The sequence below is a fragment of the Podarcis erhardii genome (assembly GCF_964252035.2).
Source record: "Podarcis erhardii genome assembly, chromosome: Z".
Lineage (NCBI taxonomy): Eukaryota > Metazoa > Chordata > Lepidosauria > Squamata > Lacertidae > Podarcis > Podarcis erhardii.
In genome coordinates this window covers 38314446-38332073 of record NC_138504.1, presented here as the reverse complement: position 1 = coordinate 38332073, position 17628 = coordinate 38314446, and the positions used below count along the sequence as shown (strand labels likewise).

Here is a 17628-nt window from a genome sequence, read left to right as displayed (position 1 = left end):
ATCAGTGTTTTCGAGAAGCAGCCAATCTTTTAGCCAGCAGAAAGCTGCTGATTCATAGTGCAGCCTTAAGTCTGGCAGGGCAAAGCCCCCTCTTTCTTTCGCATCAGTTAGTATCTTAAACTTAATTCTGGGCTTTTTGCCCTGCCAGACAAATTTGGAAATATCTCTCTGCCACTTCCGAAAGCACTCTGTTTTGTCCACAATCTGCAAAGTTTGAAACAAAAACAGCATTTTTGGCAATACATTCATCTTTATAGCGGCGATTCGGCCTAACAAGGAAAGTTTCAATCTTGTCCAACTTTCTAAGTCTCTCTTAATTTCTAACCAACATTTCTCATAGTTGTCCTTGAATAGACTCAAATTTTTTGCTGTTATATTTACCCCTAGGTATTTTACTTTTTTAACCACGTTTAACTCTGTCTCTTTCTGAAACCTTTCTGACTCTGTAACTGTCAAGTTTTTTTCCAATACCTTAGTTTTTTGCTTATTTAATTTAAATCCCGCCACCCGACCAAACTCTTGAATCAATTGTAATACTCTTTTTGTACTAGATTCTGGCTCCTGTAAAGTCAAAACTAGGTCATCTGCAAAAGCTTTAAGTTTGTACTGTTTCGCTCCGACCTGAATTCCTTCAACCAACCGGTCTCCTCTAATCATATTCAAGAGCACCTCCAGGACCGAAATAAATAACAATGGGGAAATAGGGCAGCCTTGTCGTGTTCCTTTTTCAATTTTAAACTCTTTTGTAACCACATTGTTGACTATCAATTTGGCCTTTTGTTCTGAATAGATTGCATCTATCCCATTTTCGAATCCCCGTCCCACTCCCATCCCTTCCAGATTTTTCTTCATGAATTTCCAGGAAATATTATCAAAGGCCTTCTCCGCATCTATAAAAATTAACACAGCTTTTGTATTGATATTTATTTGCAGAAGTTCCAAAATATCGATAATGTTCCGTGTATTAGCAAACAAATGTCTGCCTGGGAGAAAGCCTGCCTGGTCCTTATGAATTACTTCATTTAGAACTTTTTTGAATCTACTTGCTAAAATGTCTGCAAATATTTTGTAATCCACATTTAAGAGGGAGATGGGACGGTAATTCTTAAGTTGTGTCTTTTCCGTTTCCAGTTTGGGTATCAATGTGATGAAGGCCTCTTTCCACGATTCCGGCGCCTTCTTCCCTTCCAAAATTTCGTTGCCTACCTCCATCAGTGGTTGTATCAAATAATCTTTCAGTGTCTTATAATACTTGGAGGTAAGCCCATCTGGCCCTGGAGATTTGCCCAAATGCATGTTCTGAATGGCTTGTTCAATCTCTTGTCGTGTTATTTTACAATTCAGGATTGATCTGTTTTCTTGTGACAATTTTGGTAATCCATTCTTTATCAAAAATTGTTCTATCTCAGCCTCATCTTGCGGCCCTTGAGTATACAGTTGTTTGAAATATCTCTGGAAACACTTTCTAATCTCCATAGGGTTCTGTATGTTTCTTCCTTCAATCTCTAAATTTGTAACTGTGTTCATTTTTTGTCTCATCTGCAAAAAGACCACCGGGGAGGAGCCCAAGATGGCGGCTGTAACAACTTCTCCTCCGTGAACCCTCCTGGATTACAAACCTTTTATAGCCTTTTACAGCCTTTTATAGCCGTTTTTATAGCTGTTTTTATTAGACTTTTAACTATTTTACCTCTGTTAGAAGTTTTAACTGTTCTATCTCTACTGTTGGCCAATTAACAAGGATATTCAACCCTTCTGCTGAGAAAGCCTGCTGCTGATTAGAAACGCCGCCTTGAAGACTGGGTATGCTGAGCAGTGGAGGAGGAGTAGCAGAGGAGTTGTGTCCACAAAAGATAAGTTCTCTTTTTATCTCCGTTTACCTCTACTTTTAACCTCCGTAGTCAGTGAGACAGTGACAAATGGGTCATGGCAAGCGACCAAGATCTGCTGAGAAAGGTTGTTCAGCTCCAAGAGCAAAGCAGTCAAAGCTTGAATCTCCCTCACCACCTACTAACAATAACAGCCAAACAGAGCAAGTAATTGTTTCTGCGGTCGAAACATACAACCGCTTTTGGCCTCTGTATGGTCAAGGGGAGCTGGAAAAGCCAGTTGATCCAGGGGGGGATGGAAGCATCTGCAGTTTGATGACTTTCCTGATGAGGAATCGAGGGTAGCGTTTGTGATTGGGCATCTCGAAGGGGGGGCGAAAGACTGGGTGAGGCCCCTGATGGCAGCTAATAATGACGCCCTAAAGGACTCGAGGAAGTTTTTTCGCGCCATGGATCTGATGTTTTCCAGCGAGATTGAGCAGGGAGTGGTGCGCAGACAGTTAATGGTGTGTAAACAGGGGAGCCGATCTGTCCGTGAGTACTGGACTGAGTTCACCATGTTGATCCATAAATTGGGTTGGGATTTGTCAGCGGAACCGATAAAAATGCTGTTCGAAGAAGGACTATCTTCGGCAGTGAAGGACGAACTTTCCCGGGCGCCCAGGGCGGAGTCTATGGACCAGCTGACTAAATCAGGGCTGGCCATAGGAGCACGCCAGGAGGCGAGAGCTTTGGAGAAGCGGGAAGGGAAGGGGGAACGTTGGAGGGATTTTCGCATTCCAGAGATTCCTGAGCAGCATTCCCCGCCAGCAGAGCCGATGGAAATTGGAACAGCGCGCGCGTGCGCGCAGTTTCAAACCCCAGTGAAAGGCGGAAGAAGGAGGGAAAGAGCGCCAAGAAATGTTTTCTCTGCCAACAGCCAGGTCACTTTGCCAGAGTCTGCCCGCAAAGAAAGGAATGGCAAGGGATGGCGGGAGTTGTTGGAGGGGAGGAGGAGGGGATTAAGGAGCAAGTAAAAGCCAACGCCTGGCTGCCACCATCGGGGCACAGCAGCCAGGCCAAAGAGCAGTGAATGTGCCCACGCCGGAACCCCCAAGACCAGCGCTTGTAATAGAGGTGTTGCTAGAGCTGCCAAACGGACACCCATTAAAGATAAAGGCGCTATTGGACTCAGGCAGCTCCTGCAATTTTATGAGTAAGGAGTTTGCAGCCGAACACCAGATACAGACTATCCCTTTGAGCAACCCGTTGCAGGTGACCACGATTGATGGGAGGGAGCTGTTGGGGGGAGAAGTTAACCAACAGACTGTCCCAATGATAATGAGGGTGGCAAGACACACCGAACTGATAGCGTTTAATGTGGCCACCTTGGGAGGAGCGCCCATTATTTTGGGGATGAGCTGGCTGGCACTGCATGATCCGCTAGTGGGATGGCACCAGAGGGTAGTTTCCTTTGGGTCAGCGCATTGCATGGCACACTGCAAGGAAGGGGAAGCCCAGGTAGGAGCCCAGGCTACGCTAGCAGGGATGGAAGTAACAGATAAAGGGAAGGTTAACGACCTGGTTAACGTCTTCAGCGAAAGAGAAGCAGATAAACTGCCCCCACACAGACCCTTTGACTGTCAAATTAACTTACTCCCAGGAGCACAACTGCCAGTGGGCAAGCTGTATGCAATGTCAGACAGGGAGATGCAGGAGTTAAGGGAGTTCATTGACAAGAACCTCAAGCGAGGTTTCATCAGAGAGTCACGCGCGGTGGGGGGCAGCCCAGTGTTCTTTGTGGACAAAAAAAATACGGATAAACCCAGATTGGTCGTGGACTTCCGGGCCCTGAATGCAGTGTCAGAACCAGTGGCTTTCCCCATGCCCAGAATCGATGACATTTTGACCCGGGTGAGGAAAGGGAAAATTTTTACCAAGCTGGACCTAAGGGGGGCGTATAACCTGATACGTATGAGAAAGGGAGACGAGTGGAAAACCACTATGTTCACCCCCTTGGGGGCCTTTGAGTACCTCGTTATGCCTTTCGGTCTACAGGGGGGCTCGGCCTGTTTTCAATCGTTCATGAATCACGTCCTGGGACCATTGCTTTACAAGAACTGTGTAGCGTTTTTAGATGACGTCCTGGTGTACTCAGAGAATGAGGAGCAGCATGTGCGAGATGTAAGAGAGGTACTGAGCAGACTGCAAGAAAACCAGCTGTGGGTGAAACTGGAGAAGTGTGAGTTTCATACCAGAGAGGTGGAATTCCTGGGGTACCAGTTGTCAGACAAGGGATTGGCCATGGATCCCAGCAAGGTTCAAGCGGTACTGGAATGGAAGACACCGAAAACTAAGAAGGACGTGCAAAGGTTCCTGGGCTTCGGAAACTTCTATCGGAAGTTCATCAAGAACTTTGCCCACTTAACGGCGCCCATCACTGATTGTCTCAGCAGCAAGAAGAAATTTGTTTGGACGGAAGAGGCGCAGCGGGCGTTCGAAAGATTGAAGAAGGCATTTGCGTCGGAAGAACAACTTTTGCACATGGATCTACAGCAACCAATGAGAGTGGAGACTGACGCATCAGACCGAGCGGTGGGGGCGGTGCTTCTACAGCTGGGAAAAGATACGTCGGAATGGAGACCGTGTGCCTTCTTCTCGCGGAAGTTGAACAAATCCGAGAGGAACTACACCGTGTACGACCGAGAACTACTCGCCATTCATGAAGCTTTCCGGAGATGGCGACACTTGCTGATTGGAGCGCAGCACAAGGTCCAAGTGCGCACCGACCACAAAAATCTAGAATACTGGAGAACTGCCCGAGTACTGAACCAGAGACAAGTGAGATGGGCCCAGGAGTTCTCCAAATTCCATTTTGAAATTTGCTATGTGCCGGGGAAGGAGAATGTCAGAGCGGACGCTCTCTCTCGTAAACCAGAGTATTTAGAGGGAGAGGGGGCGCCAGAGGAGAGACATATCATCCCTGAGGACCACTGGGTGTGTGGGGCGGCATGGGTGGGGCAAAGAGAACTGGTAGAGGAAATCGAGAACGATGAATACGCCCAAGATAAACTCAGAGGACTCCGGGGAGGTGGAGAGAACACAGGGGGGTTTGAGGAAAGGAACGGAACGTTGTATTACAAGGGGGCACTGTACATACCGGAAGGAGAATTGAGGGGTCGGGTACTCAAACAATTGCACGACAGCCCCACAGCGGGGCACTTCGGGCAACACAAAACCATGTGGTTGGTTACCAGGGAGTTTTGGTGGCCCAAGGTGAGGGAAGACGTACGGGAAAATGTTAGGGGGTGCGACCGGTGCCAGCGAGCAAAAGGGGAGAGGTTGGCACCAGCGGGGCTATTGGAACCCTTACCCACACCAGAAAGGCCATGGGAGGCAGTATCCATAGATTTTATGACGGATCTGCCAAAATCCAAAGGGAAAACAGCTGTCATGGTGGTAGTAGACCTGTTAACCAAGATGTGCCACTTTGTAGCATGCTCACATGCGGTCACGGCAGAAGAGACAGCCAAATTGTTTGTAGAAGACATTTTTAGGTTGCATGGCGCCCCCTTGAGGGTGGTCTCTGACCGAGGGAAACAATTTACGTCCAGGTTCTGGAGGAAGCTCATGAACTTGCTGCACGTAGAAGTCAATTTTTCGACTGCCCGACACCCTGAAACCAACGGGCAGGCGGAAAGAGCAAACGGTATCCTCCAACAATACTTGAGGTGTTATGTCAATGACAGAGAAAATGATTGGGTAGAAAAGTTGGCATTGGCGGAATTTGCCTACAATAATGCGGAGAATGTGTCCACAGGGATGAGTCCCTTTTTGGCAAACTATGGGTGTCATCCCAGGGCTTTTCCAGGGGAAGGAGGGGAGAGATGGAGCGTCCCGGCAGCAGAACATTTTGTAGAGGAGATGGAAGCGATCCACTGTCAGCTCCAACCTAACCTAGAAAGGGCCAAGGAAGAATACAAGAAGCAGGCAGACAGGAATAGAAGGGAAGGTGAAACCATAAGGGTGGGGGACCAGGTGTGGCTGTCGACCCAAGGGTTGCCGTTCAAAGGGGGTTGTAAGAAATTGAGACCCAAAAGATTGGGACCATTTGAGGTCATTCAACAGGTCAATCCGGTGGTGTTCAAACTCAGGTTACCTAACCACATGAAACTGCACCCAGTATTCCACAGGTCATTGTTGTCACCATACAGGGGGGGACGTGAAGGGTTGTTCACTCAGGGACCAGTCATAGAAGAAAGGGAGCGCAACAACCATGTGGCGGAAATCATTGACTCCAGGTGGAAGGGTAATCAGGTGGAGTATTTGGTAGCTTGGGAAGGGGAACCAGAGTCAGAAAACACCTGGGTAAGTGCAGAGGAAGTCAATGACGAGGTTTTGATAGAAACGTTTCATCAAAGGTTCCCAAGGAAACCTCAGTCTGTAACGAGGTTCTGGAGGGAACATTTCGGCACCACCGACGAGGAAGAGGAGTTCGAAGGATTCCCGGAATCAGAGCTGGAAGAAGGAGTAGACTCTGATGAGGAGGAGTACTGGGGGGCTAGGGACAGCAACCGGTGGAGGGAAGTGTTCGAGACTTCGGAAGATGAGGGAGGCTCTTTCAGGGGTTTTGCATCCTCACCGCCCATGGAGGAAGGGACGGGAGGGGGTAAAGGGGGCCCTGGAGGGGAGGTGGATGTCAGGGAACTGCCATCGGAAGAGCAGGTGGTGGAAGGGCTCAAGGAGGTTAGGAGAGACTTAACCGCAGAGGAGGGAACCAGCAGGGGGAGAGAAGGAGCTCCGAGGGAAAGGGAGTCGGAGGGATGGCTCTGGGACACTTCTAGCGAAAACAGTGAGGAGGTTTCAGGACCTCCTATAGGGATACCCACACCTCGCCGGAAACTGTCACGCCGAGAGTCCAGAAGACGCGTTTCCGTTAAGGAGCTTTTATGTTGGAAGAGATTCCGCAAACGCCCACTGTCGGATTCTGCCAGCGATTGAGGGAGCCATGCTTAAGGGGCTCCGCTACAGACAGAGCTTTGCTAATCTGGGCAAACTCTGAGGGACTAAGCTTTTACGCACAAGCAGCTCATCATCCCATCACAATTAGTTTAACTTTCCACTCTATTTCCTGGTTTATCAATTTAGAATATTGTGCTTGATAAAGTTTAATTTCTCTCAGAATCGGCTGTGACTTCGGTTTTGATCTCAATTTCTTCTCACCTTCTTTAATTTTCTCCAAAATCATGTCTTTTTTCTCATTTTGTGTCCTTTTCTTTACAGCATTCTGTTGTATCAAGAACCCCCTCATCACGGCCTTGCTTGCGTCCCAGATAATTCTTTTTTCCACCGTAGTGTTCAAATTTATCTCGAAATAATCTTTCAAAGCTTTTTGGGCCTTCTTAGTAATCTCCTGATCTCGAAACAAATTGTCATTCATCTTCCATCTGAAGGAGCCGGTTGGTAGTAGTCTCATATCCATCTTTACTGCATTATGGTCGGAGCAGGTCTTTGGGCAGATTTCCACCTTTTTGATCTTAGGTGCCAGACCTCTAGATATCCATATTTGGTCAATTCTTGTCCATGTCAGTTGGGCTTCAGAAAAGAATGTTCCCTCTTTTCCCAAGGGGTTCTTTGTCCTCCAAATGTCAATCAAGTCCATATTGTCAGTCAGTTCGAAAAAAGTCTTAGGTAGTCTGCCATCTTTTGTTACATTCAATAAATTAAATGTGAACAAGAACTGGGGCACATATAAGGAACTCCTTGATCTTAGAGAGGGTGCTATCAGGCTTAAAAGAGAGGGGAGATTGAAATGAATGTATTGAATAGTATAGGAGAAATATGCCGCATTCAAGGCTAAATAACTATCAATTTATGTAAGAATGTATGAGAGTATATTATATTGCATTTTTAAATATTTTCTTTTTTATATGCATCGTTGTTCTTTCCCCTCCCTCACACACCCCTTTTTCCTTTGTATCAATTTATTTCTTTATAATTGGAATTCTTTCGATAGATATAGGTATAGGTATAGATATAGATATAGATATAGATATAGATATAGATATAGATATAGATATAGATATAGATATAGATGGGTAAATATGGAAACCATGTAAGGGGAGGATGGGAAGAAAATACATAAAGTAACTTACAGTTTATATTAACATTTGTAAAGTTTTTTGTGAAAAATCAATAAATAAGTTTTTAAAAATAATAAAGAAAAATAGATGCTTGGTTAAAAACTCTTCATTGAGACTCCTCTCCAGCACATTGTCTCTGACCTAGTCCTGGGATCCCCACCTTCTTCTTCTTTGTAGCTGAGTAAGATTATCTTCCATGAATATGGTCTTAACATTGAGTCTGTAAGTGACTGTGGAGGCCAATTCTGGATCCACACGTCCTTCCACAGTGGGGTCATACGTTTCCGGGCGGGAGTTGATCACGGTGTGGATTTGCCAAGTGTGCCTTCCTCTTAGCATGTTTCTCCCTTGCGTCCTGAGTTTGAGTGTCTTCAAAGCCCATGACACCTTTGGTATAGACTGTTCTCCAATTGGAGCACTCACAGGCAAGTGTTTCCCAATTGTTGGTGTTTATACTACATTTTTAAAGATTTGCCTTGAGACGGTCTTTAAACCTCATTTGTTGAGCACCAACATTACGCTTTCCATTTTTAAGTTCAGAATAGAGTAGTTGCTTTGGAAGATGATAATCAGGCATCCACACAACATGACCAGTCCAACGAAGTTGATGTTGAAGAACCATTGCCTCAGCACTGGTGATCTTTGCTTCATCCGGTACACTGCCATTCATTCACCTGTCTTCCCAAGTTATGTTCAAAATTTTTTGGAGACACCGTTGATGGAATCTTTCGAGCAGTTGGAGATGGCATTTATATGTGGTCCATGTTTCACAAGCATACACAAGAGCTTTCTAAACAAGCATTTTGGTTTCCCTGCAAATGTCCCAGTCCTCAAACACTACACTTCAGTTAGAAGAAAGCTGCACTCACAGAGCTCAGGCGATGCTGGATTTCATCACCAGTCTGCCCTTGTGAAAATTTAACTGCCCAGGTAGGAGAAGTGATACACACTTTCCAACGTTACACCATTGATTTGGATTTATTGTGCTGCAGAGGAGTTGTTTTGTCCTTGTTGGTACAGCACTTTGGTTTTTTGGATGTTGAGTGACAGGCCAAGCTTTTCATAAGCTTCTGCAAAGATATTTAGGATGGTTTGGAGGTCATCTTCTGAGTGTGCACACATTACGTTGTCATCAGCATACTGAAGCTCTGTCACAGAAGTTAAGGTAACCTTACGCTTTGCTTTCAGCCTACTCAAAGAGCTTTCCATCTGTTTGATATATAATTTCTACTCCGGTGGGGAGTTTCCCTTCGACAAAGTGTAAGATCATGGCAATGAAAATAATTGATAGAGTTGGGGCAATAACAGAACCCTGATTAACACCTGATCCCACTGTGAATGGTTCACTTTGAGAGCCATTGTTATCTGCAATTGTTGCTGTCATATTATCATGGAAGAGCCGAATGATGTTCGCAAATTTATCTGGGCAGCCAATTTTCAGAGGGACGGTCTACAGGGCATTACGATTTACAGTGTCAATGGCCTTAGGTCAATAAACACCATATACAGAGGTTGGCTTTGCTCTCTACATTTTTCTTGAAGCTGTCAAGCAGTGAAAATTTTAGACCCCTAGAAGGTCTAAAATATTTTTGGGATTCAGGAAGGGTAGCTTCGGATATTGTTAAGAGATGGTTTGCTAAGATCCTTGCAAGAATTTTGCCGGCTGCAGCTAATAAAAAGATGCCTTGATAGTTCCCGCAATCCGTTCTGTCACCTTTTTAAAAGAGATTGATAATTTTGGCATCCCTAAAGTCTGCTGGAATGTCTCTCTCCCATGAGCTTGTGAAGTTGTTGTGTAAGTTCAATTCCGTCCACTTTGAAGACTTCCACAAGTATTCCTTCAGGTCCGCTGGCTTTGTTGTTTTTTCATTCTCTCTGGTTGGGGACAGAGGGTGGTGCTTGGGGGGGAATTGTCATCCCGCCACTCCTTGGTGTGTGGAGTGCCCCAGGGTGCGATACTCTCCCCGATGCTTTTTAACATCTTTATGCGCCCCCTCGCCCAACTTGTCCGGAGTTTTGGGCTGGGCTGCCATCAGTATGCTGATGACACCCATCTGTTGATGGATGGCCATCCTGACTCGGCCCCAGCCACACTGATCAGATGCTTGGAAGCTGTGGCTGGATGGCTAAGTGGGAGCCGGTTGAAGTTAAATCCTCTGGCTGGGACGGGACGATATGGGATTGACGGGGCAACTCCCATCTCTTGCGGGGGTGCAATTAGTGCCAGCACCGTCCGTTAAGAGTTTGGGTGTAATCTTCGATACCTCCCTTTCCATGGAGGCACAGATTGCAGCTATAACAAAAGCGGCATTTTTTCATCTCCGCCAAGCTAAGCAGTTGGCTCCTTACCTCTCTCGCCCTGACCTAGCCACTGTGATCCATGTGACGGTCACCTCCAGACTGGATTATTGTAACTCGCTCTACGTGGGGCTGCCCTTGAGACTGACCCAGAAACTCAAGCGGGTGCAGAATGCCGCAGCGAGACTCCTTACGCGGTCTTCGCTGCGAGATCACATTCATCCGGTGCTATACCAGCTGCACTGGCTCCCGGTGGAGTACAGGATCAGGTTTAAGGTGCTGGTTTTAACCTTCAAAGCCCTATACGGCCTAGGACCCTCGTACCTACGGGACCGCCTCTCCTGGTACGCCCCACAGAGGAACTTATGGTCTTCAAATAAAAACATCTTGAAGGTCCCAGGCCACAGAGAGGTTAGGCTGGCCTCAACTAGAGCCAGGGCTTTTTCGGCTGCGGCTTCAACCTGGTGGAACGCTCTGTCACAAGAGACAAGGGCCCTGCAGGACTTGACATCTTTCCGCAGGGCCTGCAAGACAGAGCTGTTCCACCAGGCCTTTGGTCAGGGCACAGCCTGACTCCCTCCTTGGCAATCTTTACAAAACTTTAGTTTATGGTTGCCATCAATTTTGATTTTAATTAATTTTTATAATGTTTTTATAATGTTGCACTGTTTTAGTGTTGTTAGCCGCCCTGAGCCCGGCTTTGGCCAGGGAGGGCGGGATATAAATAAAATTTATTATTATTATTTATTATTTGGTTAACAGCTCTCCCAGATTTGGAGATACTGCAAGCTCATCTCTAATTTGTTTTTGCAGAATTTGTGAGAGGACATCAGCAGCTATGGGGGAGTTACGGCTTAGGAGATGCTGGTAATGTTCTTTCCAGTGCTGTCCAATAGCTTCTTTATCTTTTAGAAGTGTGGTACCATCTGTTGAGCATAGAGAGCATATTCCATGATTTATTGACCCATAGATGGTCTTTGTGGCTTTAAAGAAATTTTATGCATCATGAGAGTCGGCTAAGTGCTGGATTTCTTGAGCTTTTTTAATCCACCAGGTGTTCTTTAGTTCTCAGGTTCTTCTTTGAACCTCAGCCTTAGCATAGCTTTTTTTTCTTAGTGGCACAGTTTCTATCTCTTTGCCAGCTCTGCAAGGCCTTCCTTTTCTTGTCAATCATGCATTCAATCTTACTGTCATTCTCATCAAACCAGTACTGGTGTTTATTGGTTTGGTATCCAATAGTTTGTTCACAGGCTGCAGTAATGGATGTTTTTAGCTTGGTTCAGTGTTCCTCAATGTTATCAGGGATCTCCAAAAGCAGATGGTCCTTACGAATCATTTGGAAGCAATCCCGATTAATAGGATCTTGAAGGGACTGAGTGTTCATTTTGTACCTTAGTCAAAACAAAACAAATTCCTTCCAGTAGCACCTTAAAGACCAACTAAGTCAGTTCTTGGTATGAGCTTTCGTGTGCATGCACACTTCTTCAGATACACTGAAACAGAAGTTTCCAGACCCTTCTATATAGTGAGAAGGTGGGGAGGGGTATTACTCAGAAGGGTGGTGGGAATGGGTGATTGGCAGATAGCTGTGATGAGCCTGTTGACGACTCTTAACGACTGCAATAGGTCTTACAGGAAAAAGCAAGGGGTGAAAAGGTGAAAAATGGCTTTGTCATGTATAATGAGATAAGAATCCAAGGTCTTTGTTCAGACCAGGTTTTTCCATGGTTTTGAGTTTGGTGATAAGTTGTAATTCAGCAGCTTCTCTTTCCAGTCTATTTCTGAAATTCCTTTGTAGTAAAACAGCTACTTTGAGATCTTGTATAGAATGTCCTGGGAGATTGAAATGTTCTCCTACTGGTTTCTCTGTCTTGTGATTCCTGATGTCCGATTTATGTCCGTTTATTCTTTGGCGTAAGGTCTGGCCTGTTTGTCCAATATAGAGAGCTGAAGGACACTGTTGGCATTTTATGGCATACACAATGTTAGACGATGAGCAATTAAATAGTCCCGAGATGGTATGTGTGATGTTGTTGGGGCCAGTAATGGTGTTGTCCGGGTGTATGTGGCAGCAAAGTTGGCATCTGGGTTTATTGCAGGCTCTGGTGCCAGTGTCCGTGTTAGGTCTGGTTGTAGTATTATTGTGGGTTAGGAGTTGTTTAAGACTGGGTGGCTGTCTGTAGGCAATGAAAGGTCTTCCTCCCAGAGCTTGAGAAAGAGAACTGTCATTGTCCAGGAGAGGTTGTAGATCTCTGATGATGCGTTGTACTGTTTTAACTTGGGAGCTGTATGTGATGACTAGAGGTGTTCTGTTATTTTCTTTTTTGGGTCTGTCTTGCAGCAAGTTCTCTCTGGGTATCAGTCTGGCTCTGTTGATCTGTTGTCTAACTTCATCTGTTGGGTATTTTAGTTCTAAAAAGGTTTGCTGTAGATCTCTTAGGTGAGAGTCTCTGTCTGTAGAATTGGAACAGATGCGGCTGTAACGTAGTGCCTGGCTATATACAATGGACTGTTTGGTATGTTTGGGATGGTAGCTAGAGGCATGTAGATATGTTTGTCGGTCAGTTGGTTTACGGTATAAGGTGGTGTCTATGTGCCCATCCTGTATTTTTATAGTAGTGTCCAAAAAATGTATTTCTTGCATAGATTGATTCATTGTTAGGTTGATTGTGGGGTGAAAATCATTGAATTTCTGGTGGAAGGTGTCCAGGGTCTGTTGACCATGTGTCCAGATGATAAAAATATCGTCAATGTATCGCAGGTACAAGAGAGGTTTGAGTGGGTAGGAGTTTAGGAAACGTTGTTCTAAATCTGCCATGAAGATGTTGGCATACTGTGGGGCCATGCGGGTGCCCATTGCTGTGCCGCTGATCTGAAGGAACAGGTCATCACCGAATTTGAAGTTGTTGTGGGTAAGGACAAATTGGCAGAGTTTGGTGGCAAAGTCCGCTGTGGTTTTATCTGAAATGGTGTTCCTTATAGCTATAAGCTATAAGCTACAGATAGCTTATAGCTATAAGGAACACCATTTCAGATAAAACCACAGCGGACTTTGCCACCAAACTCTGCCAATTTGTCCTTACCCACAACAACTTCAAATTCGGTGATGACCTGTTCCTTCAGATCAGCGGCACAGCAATGGGCACCCGCATGGCCCCACAGTATGCCAACATCTTCATGGCAGATTTAGAACAACGTTTCCTAAACTCCTACCCACTCAAACCTCTCTTGTACCTGCGATACATTGACGATATTTTTATCATCTGGACACATGGTCAACAGACCCTGGACACCTTCCACCAGAAATTCAATGATTTTCACCCCACAATCAACCTAACAATGAATCAATCTATGCAAGAAATACATTTTTTGGACACTACTATAAAAATACAGGATGGGCACATAGACACCACCTTATACCGTAAACCAACTGACCGACAAACATATCTACATGCCTCTAGCTACCATCCCAAACATACCAAACAGTCCATTGTATATAGCCAGGCACTACGTTACAGCCGCATCTGTTCCAATTCTACAGACAGAGACTCTCACCTAAGAGATCTACAGCAAACCTTTTTAGAACTAAAATACCCAACAGATGAAGTTAGACAACAGATCAACAGAGCCAGACTGATACCCAGAGAGAACTTGCTGCAAGACAGACCCAAAAAAGAAAATAACAGAACACCTCTAGTCATCACATACAGCTCCCAAGTTAAAACAGTACAACGCATCATCAGAGATCTACAACCTCTCCTGGACAATGACAGTTCTCTTTCTCAAGCTCTGGGAGGAAGACCTTTCATTGCCTACAGACAGCCACCCAGTCTTAAACAACTCCTAACCCACAATAATACTACAACCAGACCTAACACGGACACTGGCACCAGAGCCTGCAATAAACCCAGATGCCAACTTTGCTGCCACATACACCCGGACAACACCATTACTGGCCCCAACAACATCACACATACCATCTCGGGACTATTTAATTGCTCATCGTCTAACATTGTGTATGCCATAAAATGCCAACAGTGTCCTTCAGCTCTCTATATTGGACAAACAGGCCAGACCTTACGCCAAAGAATAAACGGACATAAATCGGACATCAGGAATCACAAGACAGAGAAACCAGTAGGAGAACATTTCAATCTCCCAGGACATTCTATACAAGATCTCAAAGTAGCTGTTTTACTACAAAGGAATTTCAGAAATAGACTGGAAAGAGAAGCTGCTGAATTACAACTTATCACCAAACTCAAAACCATGGAAAAACCTGGTCTGAACAAAGACCTTGGATTCTTATCTCATTATACATGACAAAGCCATTTTTCACCTTTTCACCCCTTGCTTTTTCCTGTAAGACCTATTGCAGTCGTTAAGAGTCGTCAACAGGCTCATCACAGCTATCTGCCAATCACCCATTCCCACCACCCTTCTGAGTAATACCCCTCCCCACCTTCTCACTATATAGAAGGGTCTGGAAACTTCTGTTTCAGTGTATCTGAAGAAGTGTGCATGCACACGAAAGCTCATACCAAGAACTGACTTAGTTGGTCTTTAAGGTGCTACTGGAAGGAATTTGTTTTGTTTTGACTAAGGCAGACCAACACGGCTACCTATCTGTAACATTTTGTACCTTGGTTCCCTTCCTTGAAGCCTGTGTTGAGGTACAAGGTTGATAGCCATTGTGGAGCATATTAATCGGTGATCTGTCCAGCATTCGTTGGCACTCGTCATAGCTCTGGTAAGGAGCACATCACGGCAATCTTATGCTTGGACAATTACATAGTCTAAGTCAGAGATACTAGTGGTTTTAAATTTATTTTTTTGATGAAAGAGTGTGTTGATAATAACAAAGTTGTGTGCTGCACATATAATCCAAAGTAAGATTCTGTTCTGGTTGCTGTTGCCAATTCCTTCTTTCCCAATAGTCCCAGGCCACAGATCAGAATCTCACCCAGATAGGATGGTATCCAGCTGAAAGTAAAAATTTTCTTTAATGTTTTCATCAGCATCCAGTGTTGGTGTGTAAGTGCTTAGACTAGTAGCCTGTTGGTTTTTTAGTGAGTTTTATTCGAAGTGTTGAAAGTCGCTCATTAATGCGGATAGACTTCTGACAAGAGCTTCACAAGATTGTTTTTTCATAGCAAAGCCTACTCCATGTATTCAACATTCTTGTTCAGGTAGACCTTTCCAGAATAAAGTGTAGCCTCCTTTTTCTTCCTTCAGTTGTCCCTTACCTGCTCTTCGAGTTCCTTGAAGCGCTGCAATATCAATATTAAAATGTCGCAGCTCTCTTGCAATGATGGCAGCTCTTCATTCGGGACACTCATTATCTGTGTTATCTGACAAAGTCTGTATATTCTATATTTCAAAGTTCAATTGTCATTTATGACCTCCGGGTGGTGACAGCACTGGGCGCGGCAATCCTGTCAGGGAAAAAGGGAGGCAGACTACATTTTGTGTATAAATAGGGGAGGTCTGTGACAATGGTTTCAAGAACTAGAGTATTTACCATTTCAAAAGAGTGCCTCAAGACTGGCCAGGATAAGGCAATCAGCAAGCATTATCAGGTATGTTGAGAGAAAGGAGACAAATCATACACTCATTGTATGATGCTTTTGGGTGGCCTTTGGCTAAGGGGTTGGGCAATTTATAAAGCCTTTAAAAGCTGTTACACATCTTTCTCTGGGTCTTCACCTGCATATAAGGAGTGGGGGTGTTGATGGGATGGGATACTGTTGTAACAGAAAAATAAAGATCTTGCTTTTCTTCTACTGGTTCCTGCTTCCACTCATTTCTCTCTGACCAATAATGGATGACATTGAATCCCTTGATGAGGAATTGCGCACTAAAAGCCAACTGCCAACCCCAATTTCTCTCTCATTCATATATATATATATATATATATATATATATATATATATATATCACTTGATTAAACAACTCAGTGATAGCTGCAATCACATATCCTCCTGAGAGGTAAGATACATATTTGATCAGAAATAAGTCCCACTGCTCACTCCCAGGGAAGTGTGTATAGGTGTTTCAGAAGGCACCATGTCTGAAAAGGCATCGCCTTCCAAGCAATAGAGAGAAGCAGCAAGGCCTCTTCCTTTTTAAAAATAAAAATTTTAATTAAAAGTTTTCAGCATAAAATACCAGAAAATCAAACTAATCTAAAGAGAAGGAAAACAATAAGAAAGAGAAGAAGTAAGAAAGAGAAAAGAAGAGAAGAGAAGAGAAAAGAAAAGAAAAGAAAAGAAAAGAAAAGGGGAAACCCATAAAACAGAACATAATTTGTTGATATATCTTATATTGTTGATATGCAATATATCAACAATATATCTTAGCCTTTATTCCAAGGAGGGTGGACCCTCCCAGCTCTCATGTGGGAGTTTTGCCTTCTTCTCTCAATCTCCCACCTTGAAAGATCCTCTCTACCCTGCCTCTCACACGGGTCGTCTTCTTTATTTCTCCCTCTCTCTCTCATTTGGGGTGGTTTGTTTATTTATTTATTCGTTTATTTCTAATAGTTTTATTAGAGTTTTTCAAAATACATTAATAAAAGAAAGTATTTAAAAGAGTAAAGGTAAGGTAAGGTAAGGTGAAGGTAAAGGACCCCTGGACGGTTAAGTTCAGTCAAAGGCGACTATGGGGTTGCAGCGCTCATACATGACTAAACCGCTTCTGGAGCAACGGACCACCATGATGGAAACCAGAGCGCACGGAAACCCTGTTTACCTTCCCGCTGCCGTGGTACCTATTTATCTACTTGCACTGGCATGCTTTCGAACTGCTAAGTTGGCAGGAGCAATGGGAGCTCACCCTGTCGTGCAGATTTGAACTGATGACCTTACACTCAGCAAGCCCAAGAGGCTCAGTGGTTTAGACCACAGTGCTACCCAGGCCCAGAAATTAAAGAAAGGAATAACTGAAGAAAGGAATAAAAAAGCAGGGGGGGGAAGGGTATAAAGGCCTTCCAGCTATCTATCTGTCAATTATAAATGTATACAATAGTTCATCAAAATAGTTGAATGTTTCCCCTCTGCTATAATTTTCCGGTGTTCGATCTGGGACTCTATACTTCATTCATTTATTTTAATGCAAGAAGTCCAAGGAATATCCTCTAGATAAGATTATTATAGTTTACAATAGCTCTCCTGCAGTTCTGCATCACAATGTTACCTTCAGTAACAGATTCAATGCCTTATTTATTTTTTCCAAGATTTCTTCACTGTGTTTATGTATTAGAGCATCAATCCATAGTTATTTGATTAGTGTTGTTGTTGTTTAGTCGTTTAGTCGTGTCCGACTCTTCGTGACCCCATGGACCAGAGCACGCCAGGCACTCACTGCCTCCCGCAGTTTGG

General features: G+C 44.5%; 1 long non-coding RNA gene across 1 annotated transcript; it reads left to right on the top strand.

The window, feature by feature from the left end:
- Nucleotides 1-7526: 7526 nt before the first annotated feature.
- LOC309334326 lies at nt 7527-8037 on the top strand. Its single transcript, XR_014153040.1, has 2 exons — nt 7527-7830; nt 7879-8037. It is a non-coding gene; the product is annotated as an uncharacterized lncRNA (long non-coding RNA).
- The last annotated feature ends 9591 nt before the right edge of the window (nt 8038-17628 follow it).